Here is a 23,756-nt window from a genome sequence, read left to right on the forward strand (position 1 = left end):
CAAGATGGGATTGGGAGGGAGACAAACCATAAGTGACTCCTAATCTCACAAAACAAACTGAGGGTTGCTGGGGGGAGGGGAGTTGGGAGAAGGGTGGTGGGGTTATGGACATTGGGGAGGGTATGTGCTTTGGTGAGTGCTGTGAAGTGTGTAAACCTGGCGATTCACAGACTTGTACCCCTGGGGATAAAAATATATGTTTATAAAAAATAAAAAATTTAAAAAAAAGAAAGAAAAGAAAAGCCACTTCCTATTAGAGAATCTCCGCTGTGAAACCATGTAACCTGGCCATGATTAATTAAATAGGAACAGAAATCATCCCAAGGTGAATTCCTCACAAGCCCATACCATGGGATTTCACCTAAATATTTGAATTCCCTTTGGAAATTTGTGCCGAATTCTAAAGCATCACACACAGGAGGACCTGAACAGCTCGTGGCCAAGGTCCCTTTGCAGTCAAGGGCACCAGTCCTGGGTCAGATTGGGAGCGTTAAGCCTGAACCTCCCTGCCACGCAGGTCTGTGCTGAGGTTCAGTGATGTGACGCGGCAGACTCTATACGGGAGCTCCAAACTCAAGGGCAGAAGGGGCTGCATTATTTATAGTTCCCCTTCAGCACGCCTCATGGGCGGATTGCACCATTCACCGTGACCTGTTGGGGAGGCACTTTGCCTCCCACCCCCAGCCGCAGCAAGTTGAGAAAACAGGACTCCGGACCTGTCGGTGCTGCTTGAGTGAGACCAAGGATCTGGAGGGTCTGGAGGTGCAGAGCCCAGACTCGGAACAGGCTGTGATAAGACTCCGTATCATCCGAGCCCCCTCCTCCCCCACCAGAGCACAGGGGACACTGTGCGGAGGAATAAAGGCAAGAAGGAAGGAAGGAGAGAGGGAGAGAAAGCAAGTCACCCAGTGCATATGGGTTCCTCTTCCCTGTGCTTCCTACTCAGTAAATCGTGTGCTGATTTCTCTCTGCCTTGCCCCTCAAGAGTTATCATCAAGCTCTAATTTTGCATAGTGCCTGGGTTTCGCCACATATGTTCAAATTAAAGATAAACTCTCTTCAAGGGGAAATCATCCCTTTCAAAAGTGGAAGCCTACTTGAAATGTAAATGTTGCTTCCGTCCCCACCAAAGGAAGACTTCTGACTCACGCTGGAATCAGTCTGTGCCTCCATGCCACGTGCGTACCACCGCTCCCCACGCCTCTACCCTTGGCAGACATCACTAATCGATTGCGACTTGCCTTCGCTCAGAGGTGGGGAAGCAGCCTCAGAGTTGCCCGCTGTGCAGGGCTCCGGGAAGCCACTGTGGCCCACCAAGAGCTGACGTGTGAGATAAAGGCTGGTCGCCAGCCTGCCGTGGAATACCTACTCATACCAGGCGCTCAGCTTTGACTGCCATGGATGACATAAAATCCTGCTTCCTATCTCCACTCTCCTCTGTCACAGGCTTTGGCTTTGCCCCAACACCCAAGCGTCACACCCATTGCAACTCAAGCCCTGGCCAGCTTGTCCTAACCCGCTGGAGGGAAAGATTTTGACAAAGTCCGCCTATTCTAGAAACACGGTAATGAGAGTTCAGCTCCTCCTCGTCACCAAGCATCCTCACATCCGTGATCTCAGGTCATGAATCAGATAGTCTTGGGAAGTGAGTATAGAAAGACCGTGAGGTTTGACTCCAAGCCTAAATAGGTCCAAACCTTGACTCGGCGCATTACCCGCTGGGAGCTTTCGCACATCGCTCTGTCCGCCCGGGCCACGTCATCTTTGTCTGGAGATCCAGCCGTGCCCACCTCCCAGGGCTGTTGCCAAAACTGCAGGAGATCAGGCACACAGGTGCTTGTCACAGTGTCAGACCATCAGAGCCTGCTGGCAGCAGGGGTGTTCATTAGAAGACGCCATCTCAGATGTGGTTTCCGAGAAGATTGTAAGATAAGGGTTTAAATACCGTGCATTTGTGAGGCGATCCTAGGAAGCATCCGAGGGTAGTAAGACAGGGAAGGGAAGAGAACCAAGGGTATTTTTTGAGTTATTTTTTGAGTTGGTCCCCCTTGTGGGCTAGTGGGGCTCCATCCCAAAAGAGACTCTGGGAGGCAAGGTAGAGCACGTGCCCAGAGTTTTCCCACCGACTCCCACTCCTGTTTGTGGAGGGCTGCTCCTGGCAATGTTCTCTCCCCGCACAGTCCCGACTTGCCTTGCTCTCTGGCCACTCTTGCTCCCAGGACCCGGAGAGTGCCCTCAGGCCACGCTGTGCTCTCCCCGAGGGCAGAAGCTGTTGTCAGGAACTGTAAGCGCTGGGGGAGAGACGAGCCCGTGCACCAGAGCAGAAAAGAGAGTCCTGGGCGTTGGGTGGCAAATGCGAGCTTGCGCGTACTCTGAGCGGCAGCGCGGCAGGGGAGAAAGCACATCATTCCAGGTTGTCGTAGCAGCTCCGTCGCTTAGTCAGGTGTGAAAACGGTCGTATCCGAACCCCCCTGCTAATGCTCTGTGTGGAGTTCATGGTCAGACATCGGCAAACCAACTCTCAGAAGTTGGATGTTCAAGAAACAGTGATGGCAGCCAAACTGCTCAGTGACCAGTCCCTTTGCTTCTTCCACCAGGGCAGTTGGCCTCCGTGACTGGCAGTGAAACTTGCCTCATCCATCCGTCTATCCATCCATCATCCACCCATCCCTCCAAGAGCTATGGCATACGCCCTAGAGACCAGCGTTTCCACGGAGAAGGGGATACACTGATGAATAGACATGACCTTGGCTGTTCTCCTGGACACGGGTAAGCAATCCAATGAGTGCAATAGAAGATTGTGGGTTAGAGATGCCTTGACTACAGCATTGCATGCATTTCAAAAGTTCATTGGGCAGATGAGTGACTCAGAGAATATTACATTCTGCTTCGGAGTCTAGGATGGGCTCCAAGAGTCTGCATTTCCAGAAAGTTCTTAATTAACACCGATGCTACCCATTGGAGTGAGGAAACTCTACAGAATTCATTGGGGAAGCAAAGGAGGGACTAACTCCTTCCTGGGGGAAGGCATCTGCTTTTCTTATAGGGTTATCTCAACATTGGGATCCTCCTGGGAGGAGAAGGGAATTATGGAGTCCGTGAACTGGAAAGGTCATTCAAAATGATTTAGTCCAATGGTAGGGGAAGGCAGCCACAGAGGGCTGTCTGGTATCTTCCTAAGGATGTGCCCCCTCACCTGTCTTGGTGGTGTTTGGCTACTTGAAGAGCCAAGAAGCTCTCCATGGTCCCAGCTCTTGCATGAAAGTGAGTGAAGGAGACTTTATAAAGCCAACGTGCCTCCTGGCAGCCCGGAGTAGCCTCCTGCTTGCCCCAGTGGGACCGGAACCAGAAAGCCAGCTCTGCAGAAAGTGACTCACCGTCGGGGCCTGGGCTCCGGAGAATCCGAGGCAGATAAGGACATGAGCAAACGTCGTCTTCCAGATTTCTGCTTCATTCCTCCCTTCACTCCCCGAAAAGGCCTTCTGGCTTTCCGCTCCTCTCCAACGCATCCATCAAACTCAGTCTAAGGGAGCTAGCCGGAAGGGATGCTAATGGGGTTGGGTCTTACATGAAGCCGCCTAAACCCAGAGAGAGTGACAGGAACAGAGTCTCCCCCCGAAAGACCCATGTGAGCCACCCCACAGGCTACAGAGGCCTCGAGGTCAGTCGGTCTCCCACAGTAAATATTTCAGCCTAGAAGGTTGTGTTGTCATTTCGTAGGAGAATAGGGGATGAGATGGAGAATCCTATACTTAGAATAAAGCCCCTCCTTTTTTTTTCCCCTCTCTAACGGGCTTGAATAAATTTCTACTACTTGTAACTGAAAGATGCTTGATTAAAAGACAGGTTTCCAGATGGCCGAGGCCAGCAGCGTTCCCAGCTCCATGGGTAAATTCTGGTGACTGAATGAGCCATGCTATAACCCAGAAGAAGGTAATTCCGTGGGATTTTTGGTCTCCACGAGGCACAAAGGGAGCCTTCCCTCGCCCCTAGTATCTTACTCTGCTGATACTGCCCAGCTCCTGACCAAAAGGAAGATACACATCAGCACCGGCGAAGGACGAGGAGAAATGGGTGTCTGGACAGATCTCTGAATGCAAAGGCTTGAATCTGGCTTCTGGTCTCCGCCCCACGACCAAGTAACCAAACGCCCTTGGAGAAATCCCACCCCCGTCGGTTTTTCCCTGTAGTACAGATGTGACGACCACCTCTCCAGCATCTGTACCCTCTCCCCTCGCCCTGACAGCATCAGTGGGCTTTGGGGGGAAATTGACTCCAAACCCTGGAACGGGCTGGAGGAAGCCCACCAGCGTCTGTCAGTCCCCAACCGCGGTGCCCAGGTCAGGGGTGGGCATGTGACCCACGCAGGTGCTTGGAGCCGAGGCCCCAGCCTCTGCCGTGGCTCGTTGGGAACAACAGTGCTCCCTCTGCCCCAGGGATGAGATGCGGATGAGAAAAGCGGGAAGCACCACTTGGTTGTATCCCCATTATAGTCGTGAAAGAAACCAGCTTGAGAATGAATCTGACTTGCAAAATAACTTTTAAAAAAAAAGAGAGAGAGACAGGGACAGAGAAATTAAGCCATCGTAATGATCACAGCGCACCCAAAACTGGTACTCCCTTTGCCTATTTCAGTTCTCTCTCAGTGGATTCCCTTTATTTTTATGTCCACTGGAGATGAGCTTTCTGTTGCTGGAAAATGAACTGCGCACCCATCCATGGGTTCCCAGGTTTTCAAAGCGCCTGTGGACTTCGCAGGATGGCGAGCTGTCTGGACTGAAATCATACCGTCGGTGTGGACGTGTTGTGTTGATCATACAATTCTGTAGACAGGGAAGGGAGGGCTGCTCTGAAAACAGCCGGGAAGGAAAGAGTTAAGCTTTTTGCCGAGCCCCAAAGACAATTTAGTGAAACGTAATGAAAGAGGATTCATATTGATAGCAGTTGGCTTTGAGAAGCAAAAGCCAATTATTCAAAGCCTCCTGCTTATTTATTTGGATCTGTTTAAGAGGATCCACCAGACTGAGCAGTATTTGTCCTGACCGGATTGGTTCAGAGGGAGCCGGGAAGCAGCAGGTTCACTCTCGGGAAAATTCCATCTCGCTGCTTGACTCGGAAGAGGTGCCGAGAGCCCACTCTCCTGAGAGTCCCCTGTGCAGGGGAAGCTCTGGTCCGTGGAGGGGGCAGAAAAGCCGGTGGGAGTGGGCTCGCTGCTGGTCTTCCGGTTGGTGGAAAGGACACTGGTTCAAGTCCACACTCTGCCACTGAGCCTGCGTGATCTTGACCTCTCTGGTCTCAGTTTCTTCATCTGCAGAATGGGAATGCTAGCCTTTGTCTGTGTAGCCACATCCCAGGATATGCCAGTCACAAGTGGCTGTAGTTCCTTTCTTCTGGCCATTCTATGGGAAAGGAAGGAGAGCAGCAACACCTTTTAGAAATAAATCAACCGCTCCCAGGGAGAAGCAGAGGATACAGATACCCTGTGGATTTTACATCGTACCTTGGACACAAACGTCCACCACGACCTCTTATCTCATCGTATAGACATTCGACAGTCATGCAACAGAACGGCCGCTGAATACCTCCAATGCACCGGGCTCCAGGTACAGACAGGAACTAGACAGATAAGTTTCCTGCCTGTGCAGCTCCTGTGTTCTAGGGAGGAGAGACAAACAGTAAATATATCAACAAATAAAAAAGATTATTTCATATATCGAAGTTGTCCTGACTCACAACGCATCTCTGGAATGATGAAATGATCATTCATCCATCCATGTTTACTGTGTATTTTCTGTCCCTCCTGAGAGCATGGAAGCTTCGTGAAGGTTAGAATCACTGTTATGTTCACCAGTGTAGCCCAGATTCCTAACGAGTGCTGGCACATAGTAGGTGCTCAGTAAAGATTCATGGAACAGACTGATTTAAAGCAGAGTGCTACAGAAAAAGGAAGCAGGGTAACAGGGTGGAGAGCGATGGGGCAGAATGAAGACTGAGACTCTGGTTTCGACAGAAGTCCAAGAAGGCTTCTCGGAGTAGGTGTCCTTTCAGTTGACACCTGCATGGTGAGAAGCGGGCAGCAGATATGAAGAGTTTGGGAAAGCATCCCAGGCAGTGAGAAGAGCATGTGCAAAGGCCCTGAGCTCAGTGGAGAAACTCCATGTGTTGGAGCACTAGAAAGTCAGGGAGGCTGAAGAAGGAGGATGAGGGGAGAGTGCTGGAGGACAGGGCTGCAGAGATATGGAGTGGCCGCTAGTTGAATCCAAATTCTCCCCTGAATGACAAAGTGTGAGAAGCTACCCACATGCTTATCTGTGTTCCTGGAACACAAAGAGAGCCGTCTCTTTGAATATTTGGTGGGTCCAGTCAACTCTCCTTTTTTGCAAAGGGCAGGTGATTGAAGAATCAAGGGATAGTTAGTCTTCCAAAGGACCTGGACGGGTTATGGCAGTCACCATCCACACGTGCAAGCGGTCATGGAGAAAAGGAAACAGGCTGGTTGTGTGTAGTAACCAAGCATAAGCCCCAGGAGGAAAGATTTCAGCCCACCAAAAGATGAACCTCCTCATACACTCCACGAAAATGAAATCAGGGTAGTGAGTTTCCTGTCACTGGAAGAGTTTAAGGCAAGGGCGAACTTCCACCTGGTAGGAACATGGAGAAGGAGCCTGCATGGAGAAGGAGCCTGCATGGAGAAGGCACTGCAATCTGATCATTTGATGATCGTCTCTTAATCTGGCTATCGAAATACACCCACGTTTGATCTCTGCCTTTGTTTACAATCCCCATCAGTAAAATCCTCACAGAACACGGCTACTAATAAGATAGCAAAGACTGGAATGCATAATGAGGGATGAACGCACACATCCTTTGTTCAATAATACAATATTTTTCTTGAATAATGCATGAGCTGCTTTTCATTTCGGAAATGAGAGAGTCTATAATCCCACTGTGCGTCAAGTGAATATTTTTAAACATTTATAAGTGGGAGGCAAAGACAATGGTAAGAAGCTTAGGGACAACAGAAACTTGGAACCAGGATAGGCAGTGGTGCTTCCATTAGAATCCCAGAATGATGGAAAGAACCGAAGAGGCCACCAGCCGTCCCTCCTGTTGAGTGTACACACTCCCCTACCCCCAGGTTCATGCACAGGAAAAGGAAGATTCCAGGCCAAGTCACCAGCTGCAGAGGGCTTCTCTCCCCAGCCAGCCTCCAAAGTCAAGTGCTTTGCTCCCGACCTTCACCACCGTTCTGGCTCTCTGTGTGGTGTCAACTCGTGGTGCCTATTTGATTTCCCCTATGGGCCAGTATCAACACCTAGATTCAGCACTCAGCGAGAAGACTACATTTCCCAGACTCCCTTGCCACGGGTGGCCACATGACCATGTTCTGGCCAGTGAGATGTAAGCAGCTGTGGGGCCGGGGTAGGAAGTGAGAGGGAGTTCCCGGAAGGTTCTTTAGAAGGAGTTGAACGAAAAGATCCCCCTGTGCTCTTTCCCCTCATCCCTTTTCCTGCTGCCATAGGATTGGAATGTTTTGATGGGGCTCACGCCAGCAAGCTAGAGATGGGGAGGTCAGTGGCAGGCTGATTCCCTGGGGGAGGGATGTTTCCAAAAGAAGGACTTCGCAAGGCCAGTGTGACAGATGCCCCCTCTGCGTGGGAAGGCCTGGGAAGACACAGAGACCGTGGAATGGGTCCATTTGGGTTTACGAAAGCTGAGATGAAAAACGACTTTCCAGGGGGTGACCCCAACAAAGAGGGGGGTGGGAAAGTGCGACCCCTTCCACTGCAGTCGCTCTGTGTGCCCGTGAAGGGGAGCGGAGGGCAAGGGGGCCAAACGGCAGGTGAGGGCCAGATCACGAAGGCCTCGCAAAGCAAGCCAAAGACATTGACATCTCTTCTCTGCTGATTTCTCCCACAAATAACACTTGCCATCCTGTCCAAAAGCACCGGCCCACTTGGAATGTTCTTTTTCTCCACGAGGACAATGGCAGAGTGAGGTCCTGCTGGCTCGTTCTTTTAGGGGATCTCTCTGTGTTCAGAAGATTTTACCAAGGTGGACAAAGAAACAGTTGGAAATAGTTTCTCGATTAAAAAAAAAAAAAAAAAAAAAAAAGACCGTCGTAATAACAGGTAGCGTGTAGGCCTTAAGCTAAGCGCTTGTCTGACATGCTTTTCATATACTCCCCAGGACGAAGCTGTGGGGAAGGTCGGACTCCTCTGCCTTATTTTATCACTGAGAGGCTCCATGGTAACAGAGCTCACAGGCGGGGCTGGAAGCTGGGGGCAGGCTCTGCCGGGCCTCGCTATAGCACATGCCTTCCCTGGCTCTCTAACTTCTGTGCCTGAGCAGAATAGCTGTGGGCAGGTTGAGAATCAAGAACATTGCTGGCCGAGCCGGAGGGAGAACCAGGCATCGCCCGTGAGCCGAGAGCTAAGGGACCATGACCTCTCCAAACAGCAGGAGGCTGAGCCCTTTCCCATAACGTGGGGAAAAGCCAGGCGCACAGCCGGGGTGCATCTCCAACCCCCGCCGGACCCCTGTGGCATCGAGTCAGGCCTGGTCACCGACAACTCTGTCTCCCGTCTGGGGCCCTGTGAGGTCGGAAGCCCCGCCACGTTGTTCGGTGCCCTGGCAGGGAACGAGACGTTCCAGAATTCAGGAGCTGAGAGGGAACTTCTGAATATTCGGCGGGGGCATGTCTGTTCTCATCACTATCAAGTTGGGCTAGAGCTGTTAAGATGCACTTCCCCCCCCGCCTTAATATTAATAATGAATGACCACCTGTTGAATCATACAGGCCTTGACATCCAGCATGTGGCGGGGTGGGGGGGCTCATCCTCCTTTAATGAATCGTAAGTTCGAGTGAAGGTGAGAACCATGGTCAAGATCCCGTGGGCGGAGGGCGGTGCGCGAGGGATTCGGAGTGGCTCTTCCGCCAAGTCCTGCCACCTCCCGGAGCCCACATCTCAAAGCAAATGAAAAATGAGAACTTGGATCCAGACAAAAGAATTTTATTTTTTTTTTTTTAAAAAGTGGATAGGCCTTGGAGCAGCTGTTCTCAGCAGAAGCCACCTCCCTTTGAAGCAGGAGGGGCTCAAAGCCAGCGGCGCGCCGCTTCTGGGCTCAACTCGATGGACTCTCCACCCCTTCCCACAGCGAGCTCCCCCTTCGCCGTCCGCGCTGGCCCTTTAATGACCATCCCCTTTATCATCTGTGCAGCTGGCAGCAAGCACAGCCCGGGGACCCCAAAGACAAAGAGGAAGGAAAAAATAGAAGAAAGGATCAATAATGTGATGGATGTTCATTTTTAAAAAAGCCAAACCTCGGTGCTCCTTCCTTCTAAAGCTTTTGATTGCATTAACCTAAGCGAACGCTGCGGGGAGGTCTGGGCTCTGGTGTCTCGGCCCCCTGGCTCTGAGGGCTCCCCTCTCGTGACCGTCCTCTGCAAAGCCCAAGGCAAGAGGTCAAGGGCGCTGGTCTGTGGCCTCCTTCCAACCCAAACATGAAGACGTCCGCAGCACAAACAGAGGCATCGTATCTACTCAGCAAGAATCATACCCTCAAGTGAGGAGTGAAGACAGACTAGTAGGTCCATAAAGCACCTTTGCATTAGGGCCGGGAAACCTGCTTCTAGCTGTCCCAGAGCTCCCAGCTCCTTTCGGTCTTGGCTCATGGCCGGTGATGGAAGGACACACCACTTGATTCCTTTGCCTCAGTTTCTTGAGGAGACCTAAAGACTGGTTTCCCTGAATGTGGCCAGCCCGTGGAGGCAGGGGGGCTCTGGAAGGACACAGCCTTCAGGAGACGACTCAGCCTCCAGCCAGCTTTGTGACTTGGAAATGTTGCTCAGCCTCTCCAGAGCTCAGATGCCTCATCCGGAAAAATACCCAGAGTCCTCTCATTCCCTGAGCTGCCAGGTTAAATGAGATAATGTTTGCTAAACACCTAGCGCTCTGCCTGGAACATAGGGGCTGCCCAGCGAAGAGTAGGTATTTTTATCAGCCAGTTTCTGGCTAGCCTCCTGGTTTTCTCTACCTGTGAGTGGGTTTGGCGTAGCACACGTGTTGTAAAGCTTCACACATAAAAGGATTTCAAAAACTTGGTGCACATCATGTCTTGGTATTCTTCTGTATGAATGGGGAACGTAGGGTTCCCATCAGACCCTTGGGAATGGAACAAGCATGGAAGACAGTCCCCAAATTCTGCATCATTCCTTGGAGTCCCTCACTTCTGGTCTAAGGTCCCCTGGCCACATGGTCCTGCTTGGGTTGAACTGAGTTGGGTCTAGCTGAGTCACTTGGACCTGGGTCAGGTACTGAGCTGAGTTGGGGCAAGCAGCTCCTCAGGCTATAATGGTGTGGACAGCATGGTCTTGTGGGCAGGAGGCAGAAGGGGCAATGCGGAAATAATGGACTCTGCCTCTGGTGCAGCGGCTCAGTGCATGACCCGGCACCTGGACCAGCAGGTTTGTAATCCTGGCTACACCTTTCCGCAGCTGTGTACCCCTCGCCAGCAACCCCACTACCCTGAGACTCCGTCTCCTCATCTCTCAAATGGGGATAATAGTGATCGTATGCTGTGGAATTCGGTGAATTAGCATTTATAAAGTGCAGGAAACAATGCCTGGCACATAGAGCAAGCCCCAGAAGGGTAATTGTTGGGTTGTCAGCAGGGGACAGTGGGTGAGGGGGAGACGTACTTCCTGAGCACAGGAGCTGGGTCCTCCCCGTGCATCCTCTCAGTGAATCGCTCTGATGATGCTAAAGGCATCCGTTCACTTAGGGGCCTTTTTGCTTTTGCATCTCCAGCTCCGACAAGCCACCCGGAAGGACTAAATGAACACTTCCAAGCATTCGCAGTCTGCCGCGTGACAGACCACGCGCTTCGCACGCGTGATTGTGTTTGAATCTGTGCGGTAACTCTACGAGATCTCATACCATTGTCCCCTCCCTTCTCGCAGAACAGCAGATCCGAGGACGGGAGAGATGAGGGAGCTTTCCCAGGAAGGCACAGCTTACGAGTGGCCCAGCCAAGGTCCAAGCCCAGACAAGCACCGCGCTCCTGCCCTCTACCGCCCTGCCTTTCGGAATCAAGGTCTGTGATCCCATTTTGCAGAGGAGAGAGCTGAGGCCACATAGAGTTAAGCCCCTTGGAGTCGGTCTCCAAGTCCGCTGTCCTCTGCCCTGCACCCCGGCTGCTCTACATACTGGCCTAGTGCAACCCCCACACCACCCAAATCCCAGCGGCGTGGTGATGTTTCCTGTTTGCTGCGGGTTCCTGAAGGGGAGTCAGAGGCGAGATGGGGGTGCAGAGGCACACACACAGTGGTCAGCCTGGGGCAGGCGAGGCTTCCGAGAGAGCAGGAGGAAGCCCGTCCCGGACAGCTTTATTAGTCACGATTTGCTGCAATGCACAGGCTCTGGGAAGCACAACCTCCTTAGCATTGGGAAGCCGTAGCCACTGCCTCGTGGCTGCACAGAGAGCTGGTTTCTGCGGCAGCCTTGCCCACCACCTAGCCATCTCAAAGCTTTTTCTCTTCCTTTCCAGAAAAATCGATAGGGCCCCCAGAAACCAGCCCTCTCCCTCCAACCCCTGACAGTACAGGATCCGGTCAGGACTAGAGACACCCAGGGTGCCGGTCTTGCTGCCCAGGTCACTTAACTTGGAATTGCTCCTCGCCGTGCCCCAGACAGCCTCTTAGACACACGGAGGGAACAGAAATGTCATCTGGGGGGACTGGGGTCCAGGGCAGGGGAGAGTAAGGAAGCACTGGTGATACCTTTGTGTCAGTGGCCAGGCACTTGGTGTCCACTGTACTGCTCAGCCCTGTCGGCCGTGTTTCGAGGGTGACGTCATGCCCCCGGGTGGATGGGAAGCCAAAGCCGCGGGAGGTGGGGGAGGCGACTTGCCTGTGACCCCAGGACCCCATCAAGCAGTGGTCCCAGCTCCTCCCTGGCCCAGCCCCGCCCCAGGGTAAATTCTGGAGAAAACTCATGCAGAGGCAGTGGAATGTGGCTGAGATTTCAAACTCCAGGGCTCCTGGCGTTCACGTGGTGACTCTGCCCCTTGCCGGCTGTATGCCCGCACGCGTGTTCCTGAATCTCTCTGGGCCTCAGTTTCCTGACTGGTAGCTGAGTGGCTTCATGAGCCCGGGGCCGTGGGGGTTGGGAGGACTCTGCTTCTTCCAGTGCCGGGAGCCCAGGCTGGCACGTAAGGAGGGAGCGGCCCTGATTGTCATCATTGTTCTCTCTGATCCTCACCTAATTCTGCAAGGGAGGCAGGGGGAACCCATTTTACAGATGAGAAGACTGAGGCGGCTCGGATGAGGATTGAGCCCTGGTGTGTGTGGCTCGGAAAGCCGTGTTGTCCCCTCCCAAAGGCTGTTGCCTTAGGTGTGAGCGTTGCTGGTCTCCATGGGAGCGCCCAGGCTGGGGCCAAGGCCATGAGAGCTTAAAAATGCCTTGGGGATATTACCGCCTTCTCCCCTTTTACCGCTGGCCTGAGGAAGCAGGATCCCAGAGGGTCGGCACTGTCACCCTGGTGTGTGCCCGTGACCCATGCAGAAGGCGTATCTGCCTCGTGCCTGGTGCTGGGCCGGGCGCCACGCCTGCTTGCATCATCTTGCCTCAGCCTCTCTGCTCCCCCTGGGATGGTGATGTCATTCCCATTTAGCAGATGGGGCCACTGAGGCCATGACAGGTGAGCTGACTTGCTTCCGACCACACAACCGTGAAAGAGCAGAGCTGGGATGCAGACCGAGTGAGGTCTGCTGGGACCGACAGCTTTGTGCTGTCTCTCCCCCATCACCGTGCTGGGGGAGGCAGTGTCTTACCCTCAGGCCATTTCTTCTGAATTTGGGGCACCATTAGGTAGCTCCAAGGTGCCGGATAAGCATTGCCTCACGGAACAGCTGACAAAAGTTCCGCATCTCTCTTTCCCACGTAAAGCACCAGACAAGAGCCCAGACGCTCTGTGTGCTGAGCACCTCCCTGCGTCTGCAAACGCAGCTCGTCAGAGTCGCGACAAGGGACCAACAGTATCCTCATTTGTAGGTGAAAATGTACAGAGTGTCGGGTCCCACTCGCTCAGAATCTGCATTCTAACAAGATCCCCCGTGTGATTTATATGCACATCAGAACTCAAGAGACATGACCTTAGGACCCAGAATCCGATTTGCCGAGGTGAAAGGCTCTGGTTCATCTGGTTCATCGTAACCAGAACCGCCAAGCAACCTGTCTAGAGACACACAGCGAAACGGCAAGTATGGGCCAGGTGTGCACGCCGGGCCCCTCGCTGCCTAGGGCTGTGCCTCTGAGCACCGCTTCGACCGAGGCACTGCCTCCTCTGCTCGCCTTCAAGCTCCTGCTCACATCTTCCAAGTGGAAGGAAGCTAAATTGTGGGGACCATCGGGGAGGCTGGTTAGCCATCCAGGAAGCAGACGGTGGCCCTCAGCGGGGCACAGGGACCGGTGTGCGCTCGCCGAACAGACAGGCTTGGTCACCCCAAGCTCAGCTTCCGTGTTTCAGGGTCCAGTCCCTGCGTGTACCCCGCATTTGTATGTATCACACACAGCCACACGGAAACAGCCTGTGTCAGCATTTCTCAGGGAACCTGCTTTGTCCGGGGATTATCTTGAACGCAGCGTGGGACTCTGGCCAGCCCGCACCGTCCTTTACTGAAGACTGTGCCCGCAATTGAACGACTTACGGATCTTTACCCGCAGAGTGTGGGTAGGGAGCATTTTTTTCTCCCCCCACCTCTATTTTATTTTTTCTATTTGCAAAAGGAAACGAATCCCTCGGGGATGTTTTAAGTAGAGCAGAAGCCTCGGGAGCGATTTTGAGTTCTGTCGTGGCTTGGAAATCAGTCCCGGGATTTTCAGAGTTTATGATGCCGATTCGGCCACCGCGCGAGGAGGGCGTTCGCAGCGACGAACAGAGCCGCGGGAGGAAAGGGTCCCACGGCGGCGCGTTTAACGAGCTGGATGCCAAACCCCGAATTTGTCTGCTTTATGCCACGCTGCCGTGTGCCTTTGTGGTGTCTGTCCACTGTGGGGACAACTGATGGGGCCGCCTGGAGTCAGCAGGTGTCCGCGTAAGAACAACAAGAGATGGCTCTCCCCAGTTTCAGCATGTCCCGTCTACCCAGCGCCGGACCCTAGGAGGAATTTGCCGGAAAGTCTCATCGTTCCAGAGATAGTAGGTGCCCGTGTGTACGTGCCATCCCTCCCACACTGCCCCTGGAAGACAGCCGTGAGTGATTCCGTCACTCTTTTCCTCCGGGCCCAGACACAGCCTCAGAAGCTTTCTCAACACCACGCGACAGGGATGGCACCAACTAGCCACGTAGCGTTCTTCGAAGAGGTTTAACCACCGGTGCTGGGGCTGGCCCTCGAGGGCAGATTATGCACCGTTCTCACCAATTCTGTCATAAGGTGTCCTCAGCGGTGCCCAGTGTGTCTCTTTGGGGCTCAGAAGTTTGTTTAAGGTTGGGGTTTGTTCTCACTCCTACAACACGTGGCTCCGTGATATTGCCTCCCTATCCCATTGTTTCCTCCCACAACCACTTACAGGCACTTGCTGACAAATCCAGAAATGCCCTTTGAGACCAGGGTCTATGAGTTGTGATGGTGTGGGTGATGGGGAAAGAGGTCAAAGAAAGCCTCCCATTTATTAGGCAGCTGTTACATGCCACCTATGGTTCTAAGCACATGTACACGTTATCTTTTAATTCTCACAACGGTGCTGTAAGGGAAATAGTAGTATCATCATCTCATTCGTAAGAAGGAAAACCGATGCAAAGAGATATAAAGCAGTCTGCCCAAGAACACACAGCCGGTAAGAGGCCAAGGAGGATGTAAATCTAGACAGCTGGCTTCGGGCCCATGCTCGAAACCACTTGGCAGAGGAGGGTTTGGCTGAACTGGGTTTTGAGGGATGAATAGGAGTTTACTTGCTCAAGAAAGGGAGCATGGAGGACTTTGGAGCTGAAAAGCAGAAAAGTGATTTCTGTTTGGGGGCACTCCTTGTATTTGGAAAAAGGACAAAGCGTGCATAAAATGCTTAGCTTGTGCCTGTCCCATAGAAAACATGTTAGTTCCTATCATTGTATGACATAGAGGGGCCACAGAATATTCCTGAGGGCAGATGAGGCTGGGAAGAGGAACAAAGGACTGGGTGTGGAAGACACCTAGGCCGTGTTACGGATTTAGAATTCATCCGTACGACAGCATCTTTCACAGCATTCCCAGTCGCAGGAGGTGGGGGAATCAGGGAGCAGAGCCCAAAGCAGCCCACTCCCAGAGTGTAATTTTTGGAAATATCAGGTTTTCTGCTTAAAAACCCATGCAAATGGTGCTTCCTCCTCTGTAATATGTTTGCATCTGTCATAAATATGACGTTTGAAACCTTTTACCATCAAGCAAAGGTGACAACACAAGATGTGTCCCTTGTCCCATTGTCCTCAGTATCCACCTCTACACTGTCGACATTGGGGCCATGTGATTGTTGTAGGGACCGTCTCAGGCACTGGCGGGCAGGGGAGTGGTTAGCAGAGTCCCTGGCCTCTGGCCAATACATGCTGGTAACGCCTCTCCTCTCTGAATCATGACAACCCGAGATGTCTCCAGACATTACCAGATGTCCTGGGTGGCAAAGTCACCTGTCTGAGAACCTCTAATCTGGACCAGGCACTGCTGTGTCCTGCTTTACGGACCCCGGTCTGAGCAGCAGCACATTGTGTCCCCCAGAAGGATTCTCATCTGGAGAGGGGAGTCTCGGAGGCAGAAACTAGACGCGACTTCTGGTGATCACACTGGAATTTCGATACTGTGATCGCCCTTGTTCAAAGGGAGTTTCACCATGAGCGGGTTTATAACCCGTCACACCCTCACCCCATCCACTGAACCAAAGAGCCACTCTCAGCTCTCCCCAGGGTGGGACAGTCCTCGTTCTGACCCTCATTGTGGACACCGGAGAACCTTCTCAGGCCACACATCCCAGCGCAGCCAACAGCACGGCCTCATCCTTCCTGCTCCACAAAATCTTCTGCTCAGCCTAGATGGAAAGAGACCCGTGTTCCCTGCCCAGGGTCACCAAACTTTTTTGGTTAAAGGCCAAACATTTTAGGCTTTGCCTGCCTTTGGCCTTCTGGTATGACCTCTGGGCGCTGCCACGGAAACATACAAGCCGCCATGGACCATTTGTAAACGAATGGGTGTGGGCAGGTGCCAATAAGACTTTATTTACAAAAAGGACCAGCCAGCCCACAGGCCATAGTTTCCCAGTGCCGAGTTCAATAAAGATGATGTAGTGTGTATGTGTATGAACATATACGTATACATATACGTACATATACATACATACATACATACAGGAGAATATTATTCAGCCATAAAAAATCAGGAAATCTGCCTTTTGCAACACCAAGGAGGAACCTGGAGGATACTGTGCAAAGCGAGGTGAACCAGCCACAGCGGGACAAATACGGCGTGGTCTTACTCACCTGAACAGTCTTAAAAAGCCGAACTCACAGAAGCAGAGACCAGAATGTGGTTGTCAAATATCAGGGCCAGGCAAAGCCGGGGTGAGGTCGGTCAAAAGGTGCAAACTTCCAGGTATAACGTGAATAAGTTGTAGAGATCCAGTGCATAGCGGATGCTACGGTTAATAATCCTCTATGTGCCCTTGAAATTTGCTGAGAGAAGATCTTACGTGTCCTCAACACACACACACACACACACACGTAACTTTGTAAGTTGATGGATGTGTTAATTAGCTTGGCTGGAGTGACGATTCTCCAGTGTATGCATATATCAAATCACCAGGTTGCACACCTTACGACAGACGCATAGAAAGACAGATGCATGGACAGACAGACACACGCTCACGGACGTGGGTACACGGGCACACGCCCCAGGCTGTGTGCTTAGTGCTGGGACCGCAGTGGACAGCAGAAGCAGGCACGGTTCCTGCCTGTTCAGGGAGGCAGACGGTCAGCAAACACATCTCTGATTAGGCTTGCCCTAAGCACCCCGCCTGGCGGGAGGCAGCAAGGAACTCCGCAGGGCTTGCGGAAATCTTGCCTACAGAGGCGACGTTGGAGCCCAGAGCTGAAGCATGAGGAGGGGGTCCTGGGAAAAGCCAAAGGGAGAATGTTCTGGGCAGAGAGAATACACACTGAAAGACAGAGGGTCAAGAGCATGTCTGGAATATTCTACAGGTGGCATAAGAGGGCTGGGGGGCTTATGGCCACAAATCATGGGGAGGAAGGCAGAGGTGGGATCAGGTGGGCCGTCCGAGGGCCCTGAGCCGGCCCGGCCCCTCTACGTGCCTGGGCTTTTCTGGAGTTCTGGGGACGCAGCCAGCTCCAGCTCCTCCCACACCCTTTGGTAAGTTGGATCCAAGAGTCATGAGGCAGGTCACAGAGCCACTGGGCAGGCAGAGGACATCAGGGGAGCACCGGCCCTCACACCTGCTCCCGGCTAACCAGAGGAATTGTGCTGGAGGCAAGAGCACATCCAGAACCCTCCAGAGATGACCCACAGTGTCTGACCAACATGAGCGTGATCGCTGGCATTTCCAGAAGGAAATGGACCCCCTAGCAGCTGGAGTCAGAGCTGTTCCTCGGAGAGCGAGTCTGCACCAGCACAATGTGGCCTGCGTCTCCCAAGCTGCTGCCACAGACAAGCCTCACAGCGACCCTTCCTTCGTCCCCGTCACGCAGAGGATGAAATCGAGCTTAGGTCATTGCCACAAGGTAGAGGAGTCAGCAAGAGGCTCCACAGCCCCCCAAAGCATGGGACACGAAAGAGGCGGGCACCATCACCGAGAGAGAAGGAAGCACACCGGAGCGCCCAGACCGCAAAAGTCACCTTTCCAGGGGACACTGGCGTAGCACTGGACATGTGCCAAGCACCACTCTGAGTGACAAGCGTGCCAACCCACCGGTCCCCACAAGGACCAAAGACCACCCAGCACCTGCCGCCGAGACGGGCAGGCTTGTTGAGTCCTGGCGACGAGGGCATCGGGGCGGAGCTCAGGAACGGGCTGTTGGGAGCGGGTGTGGTAGGATCTGGGCTCCTGCTGGGTGATTTGGGGAAGAGTATGAGGAAGCCAGGCTTTGTGCTGAGCTGGGTGCTGTCGGGAAGTGGACATATTCTATGATTATTTTCATTAGTCTCACCTAGAAGCTGAGAAGGACAAACCAAGCCCGCGGCTGGGATGGGTAAAAAAGGCAGTCCCTCCTATCGGCCAGGAGAAGGAATCGTTTGGTCATTTCTGTGGTTTGGACAATGCTTATGTTTTGTCCATATTTAGACGGGACCACAAAGTCTGGCTTCTTTTGCCTTGAGCTCTCAGACTTACAGAGCACCCTTTCCTTTTTTAATTTATTTCTCTTCCGGAGATATGCCGGACCTGTAATAATAGGGAAGCGCAAGGGGAGGCATCCGTGCTGGTTCCATACCTTTCTGTCCTGCTTTGGGATGAGCGTGGTGGCGCAGCTCACACCTACCGTGGGATCATGTCATTACCATTTCTTTCTTGCAGAGAGAACAATTAAGCCCTAGTCTCTTAGCAACTCTGAAGTGGACAGTGCGGTGGTGGTGGCCGTAATCAGCAGGCTGTGTGTTATGTCTCCAGAACTCGTTTACATACTAGTCGAACGTTTGTACCTTGAAACGGCATCACCCTAGGCGCCCCCACCCTCCAGCTCCTGGTAACCACCACTCAAGGCTGTTATTACAAGCTACAGGGGGCCCTTTTCTTTCTTTCTTTCTTTCTTTTTTTTTAATTATGTTCAGTTCGCCACTGGATAGTACATCATTAGTTTTGGATGCAGCGTTCAGTGATTCCTTGGTTACGTATGACACCCAGGGCTCATCCCAACACGTGCTCTCCTTCATGCCCACCACCCGGCTACCCCCTCCCCTCTGAAACCCTCAGTTTGCTTCCTGGGGTCCGCAGTCTCTCAGGGTTCCTCTCCCTCTCAGATTTCTCCCCCTTCAGATTTCCCTCCCTTCCCCTGTGGTCCTCCGCGCTGTTCCTTCTGTTCCACACGATAATTGTCTTTCTCTGCTTGACTTATTTCACTTGGCATAATCCCCTCCGGTTCCATCCATGTCGGTGCAAAAACTGGGTATTCATCCTTTCTGATGGCTGAGTAACACTCCATTGTGTATATGGACCACATCTTTATCTGTTCATTTGTTGAAGGGCATCTCAGCTCCTTCCACAGTCTGGCTGTTGTGCCCATGGCTGCTAGAACATTGGGGTGCATGCCCCCCTTCTTCTCACAACATCTGTGTCTTTGGGATCAGTACCTAATAGAGCAATTGCTGGGCCATAGGGTAGCTCTATTTTTAACATCTCAAGAAACCTCCATTCTGTTTTCCAGAGTGTCTACACCCGTCTGCATTCCCACCAACAGTGTAAGACGGCTCCCATTTCTCCACATCCTCGCCAGCATCTGTTGTTTCCTGTTTTGTTCATTTTTGCCATTCTGACAGGTGTAAGGTGGTCTCTCGTTGTGGTTTTGATTTGAATTTCCCTGATGGCTAGTCATGTTGAGCATTTTTATGTGTCTATTAGCCACGTGTATGTCTTGTATAGAAGTGTCTGTTCGTGTCTCCTGCCCATTTTTTGACTGTTATTTGTTTTTTTGAGTGTTGAGTTTGAGACGTTCTCCACCAATTCTGGATCTCAGCCCTTTATCTGTAATGACATTTGCAAATATTTTCTCCCATCCCATGAGCTGCCTTAGTTTTGCTGGCTGTTTCCTTGGCGGTGCAGAAGCTTTTTATCTTGATGAAGTTCCAAAAGTTCATTTTTGCTTTTGTTTCCCTTGCCTTTGGAGACATTCGCAAATCAAGCAGTGTGACAGAACACATTAATAAAAGAAAAGACAAGAACCATATGATCTCTCAATTGATGCAGAAAAAGCATTTGACAAAATACAACATCCGTTCCTGATTAAAACTCTTCAGAGTATAGGGATAGAGGGAACATTCCTCGGTATCCTAAAACCCATCTAGGAAAAGCCCACAGCAAATATCATTCTCACTGGGGAAAAACTGAGAGCCTTTCCCTTAAGGTCAGGAACACAGCAGGGCTGACCTCACAACATAATTGTTCATCACAGTACAAGCAGTCCTGGCCTCCACATTGGGACAACAGAAAGAAAAGGCATCCACATTGGCAGAGAAGAAATCTAACTCTCCCTCTTCGCAGATGACATGATACTTTATGTGGAAAACCCAAAAGACTCCACCCCCAAATTACTAGAACTCATTCAGCAAGTAGTTCAGCGATGTGGCAGGATACAAATTCAGCTGCTTTTCTATACACTAACCATGTTACTGTAGAAATAGAAATTAAAGAAATTGATTCCATGCACAATAGCACCAAAAACCCTAAGATACCTAGGAATAAAGCTAACCAAAGAGGTAAAGTATGTTTCCTCTAGGAACCACGGAACACTTATGAAAGAAATTGAGGAAGACACAAAAAGATGGGAAGACATTCCATGCTCACGGACTGGAAGAATGAATATTGTTAAAATGTCTGTGCTGCCCAGAGAAATCTACACTTTGAACGCCAGGCCTACGATAATACCGTTGGCAATTTTCACAGAGCTGGGACAAACAATCCTAACATTTGTATGGAACCAGAAAAGACCCCGAATGGCCAAGGGAATGTTGAAAAAGAAAAACAAAGCCGGGGCATCAGGTTGCCTGACTTCATGCTATATTACAGAGCTGTGATCACCAAGACAGCACGGTACTGGCACAAAAACAGGGGGCCCTTTCCTGATATTGATGCTCCATGGAGTTCATGCTCAGAACATTCCAGGCTCCGGCTGTGAGCATGGAGCCAGCTCCAAGCAGCTCACACTGGCCAGCTCCCGGGTGTCAGGGGCTGCTCTGCTCTTTCTCAGAACCTGAGACAAGAAGGGCCAAGCCAGATAGAAGCTAAGAGAAGCCATGGGATGTGCCTAGAGTCCTACGGCTTGTAAGTAGTCGAGTTGGGATTTGAACACCGGCAAGGTGGCTTCTTAACACCACACAGTACCCAATGAGAACTCTTCAGGAGGTCAGGGCTTATGGAAGCAGGGGTCGAAGCACACCTTCGTGGCCCTGGGTTGATGCACTGGGCCTCCGCCTGCTGTCATCAACGCTCTGGCCCTTCAGAAAGGCTGCGGATCAAAGTGTTCTCAGGACGAGACTGTCTCTGAAACCTCTAGGAAGGGATCCTTCCCTGCCTCTCCCAGCTTCCGGTGGCCCCAGGCTTTCCTTGGCCTGTGGCTGCAGCCTCCAGGCCCTCCGTATCTATCTTGTCTTCACACGGCCATCTCCCCTCGTGTCCTCTGTGCACCTTCTTCCCTTAAAAGGACACCCCAGTCACCTAAGGGACTAAGGGACCACCTTACCCCAGCATGACCTCATCTGCACGAAATTCCATCTGCAAAGATCTTTTTTCTAAATAAGGTCACATTCACCAGTCCCAGGGGTTAGGACTTCTGCAGACCATTTGGAGGGACGCTCTCTCACTTACCACAACCCCTAATGCTCCTCACTGTACAGAATCGGATAGCGAGTCTCAGAGAGGTTTAGGAACTTGGGCAAGGTCACGCAGCAGGACAAAGCAAAGGCAGTGTCCCAGCCCCCAAGGCTTTGACGCCTCACCCACCACCTCAACATCTCGGAAAACCATAGCTCTGGAAGTCAGATGTGGCTAGAAGGGGAGACACCACCTACCAAGGGCCGGAAAGCCTGTCTTGCTCTCCTTGTTTCCTAAGAGTGTCCCCGCAGGGGGACAGCGCAGCCCGGGAGGCGACGGGCCAGAACAGACACGCCTCAGTGCACAAGACTCTCCACCAGGCACCAGCGCGGCCCCCGAGCCATCCAAGAAGGAGGCAGCGGTGGCAGCGGTGGCAATCTGACATTGACAAACCACCCGCCTGCGTTTCCAAAGATTCCCAGAGCTCCCATTTTCCACACTTAAACAATTCAATTAGGAATCCTGAAATGTGTAAATCTTGGCATTCCTATTTCTTCATAAAAGCAACGAAGGATTCCACGCAGCCGCGTTTTCTTAGATCTTGGCGGTTTCGTTTCTCTGGGCTCCGGATATGACAGCCCATCTTATATAATAATCCCTTGGAGGATGACAGCTACCGTCCCTGCAGACAGCTCCAGAGGGGGCCACTGCGTGGGACCACGGGGGAGTCACAGGTTTCCAGGGAGAGGGCTGGGGAATCAGCGTAATTATCATTATTACTGTAATAATGACTGCCTTTGGTGTTCTTCCCTATCTCACGCTCCTTCTCAGCTCCCACCTCCTTCCTCCTGCCCTGCTCACAGCTCCCACGGCCAAGTTCAACAAAACCCCATTTCCTCTGTTGCTCCCCTGCCTACAGAGATGGACCCCAAAGACCGACCCCACCCTAAGCTAGACCTAGGCTGATAGCGACAGGCAGCCGAGATGAAAAGTTCAGCAAAAAAGAATAAAGCAGGTGAAGACGTAAACTATTACAGAGCCAGATGCCTGCCTTCAGACCCGTACGTTGACCCTGCCACGCGGTGTGACCTTGGGCAAGTCGTGGAGCCTCTTAGAGCATTGGTTGTCTCATCTCTGGGGCACCTGCCGTACAGCATTCCGTGAGATCGTCCGTGGACAAGACCCACGTGGCACCTGGCACACACCCAACATGCACTCGACACCAGGCCCCTTCCCCAGTGGACTGAAAGTCAAAGCATGGGGTATCCCCGCCAAGAAGCACGCTCAGCCCACGCAGTTCATATCCACCCTGGCAGCCAACCCACCGCCCACATCCATCCGCTCTGCTGCACAGAGGGCCCACCCAGGGCGGACAAGGATGGTGGCCTGGCTTCTGCTGGGTCCCTCAGCCCTGTTGAAGGGCCAGAGCACTGGCGACAGCAGGCGGAGGCCCAGTGCATCAATCCAGGGCCACAAAGGCATGTTTTGACCCCTGCTTCCATAAGCCCTGACCTCCTGAAGAGCTCCCACTGGGTACTGTGCAGTGGTAAGAAGCCACCTCGCCGGTGTTCAAATCCCAGCTCCGCCACTTATAGGCCATAGGACTGTAGGCACGTTCCATGGCTTCTCTTAGCCTCCATCTGGCAAATAAGGACAGGAGCGCCCGTCGTCAGAACCATGCTAACACAGCCACCACCAGCCAAATGTGGATACTCCTGAACATCAATCCACGAAAATCGAAAGAAATTTAAAGTTCCATCGCTCGGTTGCAGGAGACACATTTTAAGTGCTCGTGGGCCCCACGTGGCTAACGGCTACCATATTGGACAGGGCAGCCGTGCAGGATGCTTCCGTCAGGGCGGGCCGTTCTGTGGGGCAACAGCATCTCGGAGGATTCTGTGAAGATCAAATGCACGGACGAAGGTCCACACGTAGCCCCGTGCCCAGCAGACGGGGGACGCCTCGGTAGCGTGTGGCTATTCCAGCATTTCCTTTTCTGCAAGATGGTGGTGTGGTTCCCACTGAACCGATGAGAAGGCTGAGTTCTCAGGGAAGAGAATGTGTTCAAGTTCTCACAGCCAGTAAGTAGGAAAATCAGATTTAAACCAAGAGAGCCCACTCGCCTCTTTGACTTTCTGGAAGAATCGTAGGGTTGCACGCTGGGAAGCAGAGACGCTCCCTGCTTCTTGGAGTGGCCCTTTAATGGGTTCATTTTTGCAAATCAGGGCTCCAGACCTCAGCAAGGATGCAGAACC

At 52.3% G+C, this 23,756-nt stretch overlaps 1 long non-coding RNA gene across 4 annotated transcripts in view; it reads left to right on the forward strand.

Annotated features, from left to right (window-relative positions):
* Positions 1-23,756, forward strand: part of LOC309854715 — a 97,622-nt gene that overhangs the window by 41,355 nt on the left and 32,511 nt on the right. For 3 of the 4 annotated variants that reach the window (XR_014306374.1, XR_014306375.1, XR_014306377.1), the window contains 2 exons: positions 2,598-2,769; positions 10,964-11,097. This is a non-coding gene — a long non-coding RNA (uncharacterized lncRNA). The remainder of the gene's footprint in view (positions 1-2,597; positions 2,770-10,963; positions 11,098-23,756) is intronic. The other variant, XR_014306376.1, reaches the window with a different exon arrangement.

This window comes from Mustela nivalis, assembly GCF_964662115.1.
Source record: "Mustela nivalis genome assembly, chromosome: 19".
Taxonomy (NCBI): Eukaryota; Metazoa; Chordata; class Mammalia; order Carnivora; family Mustelidae; genus Mustela; species Mustela nivalis.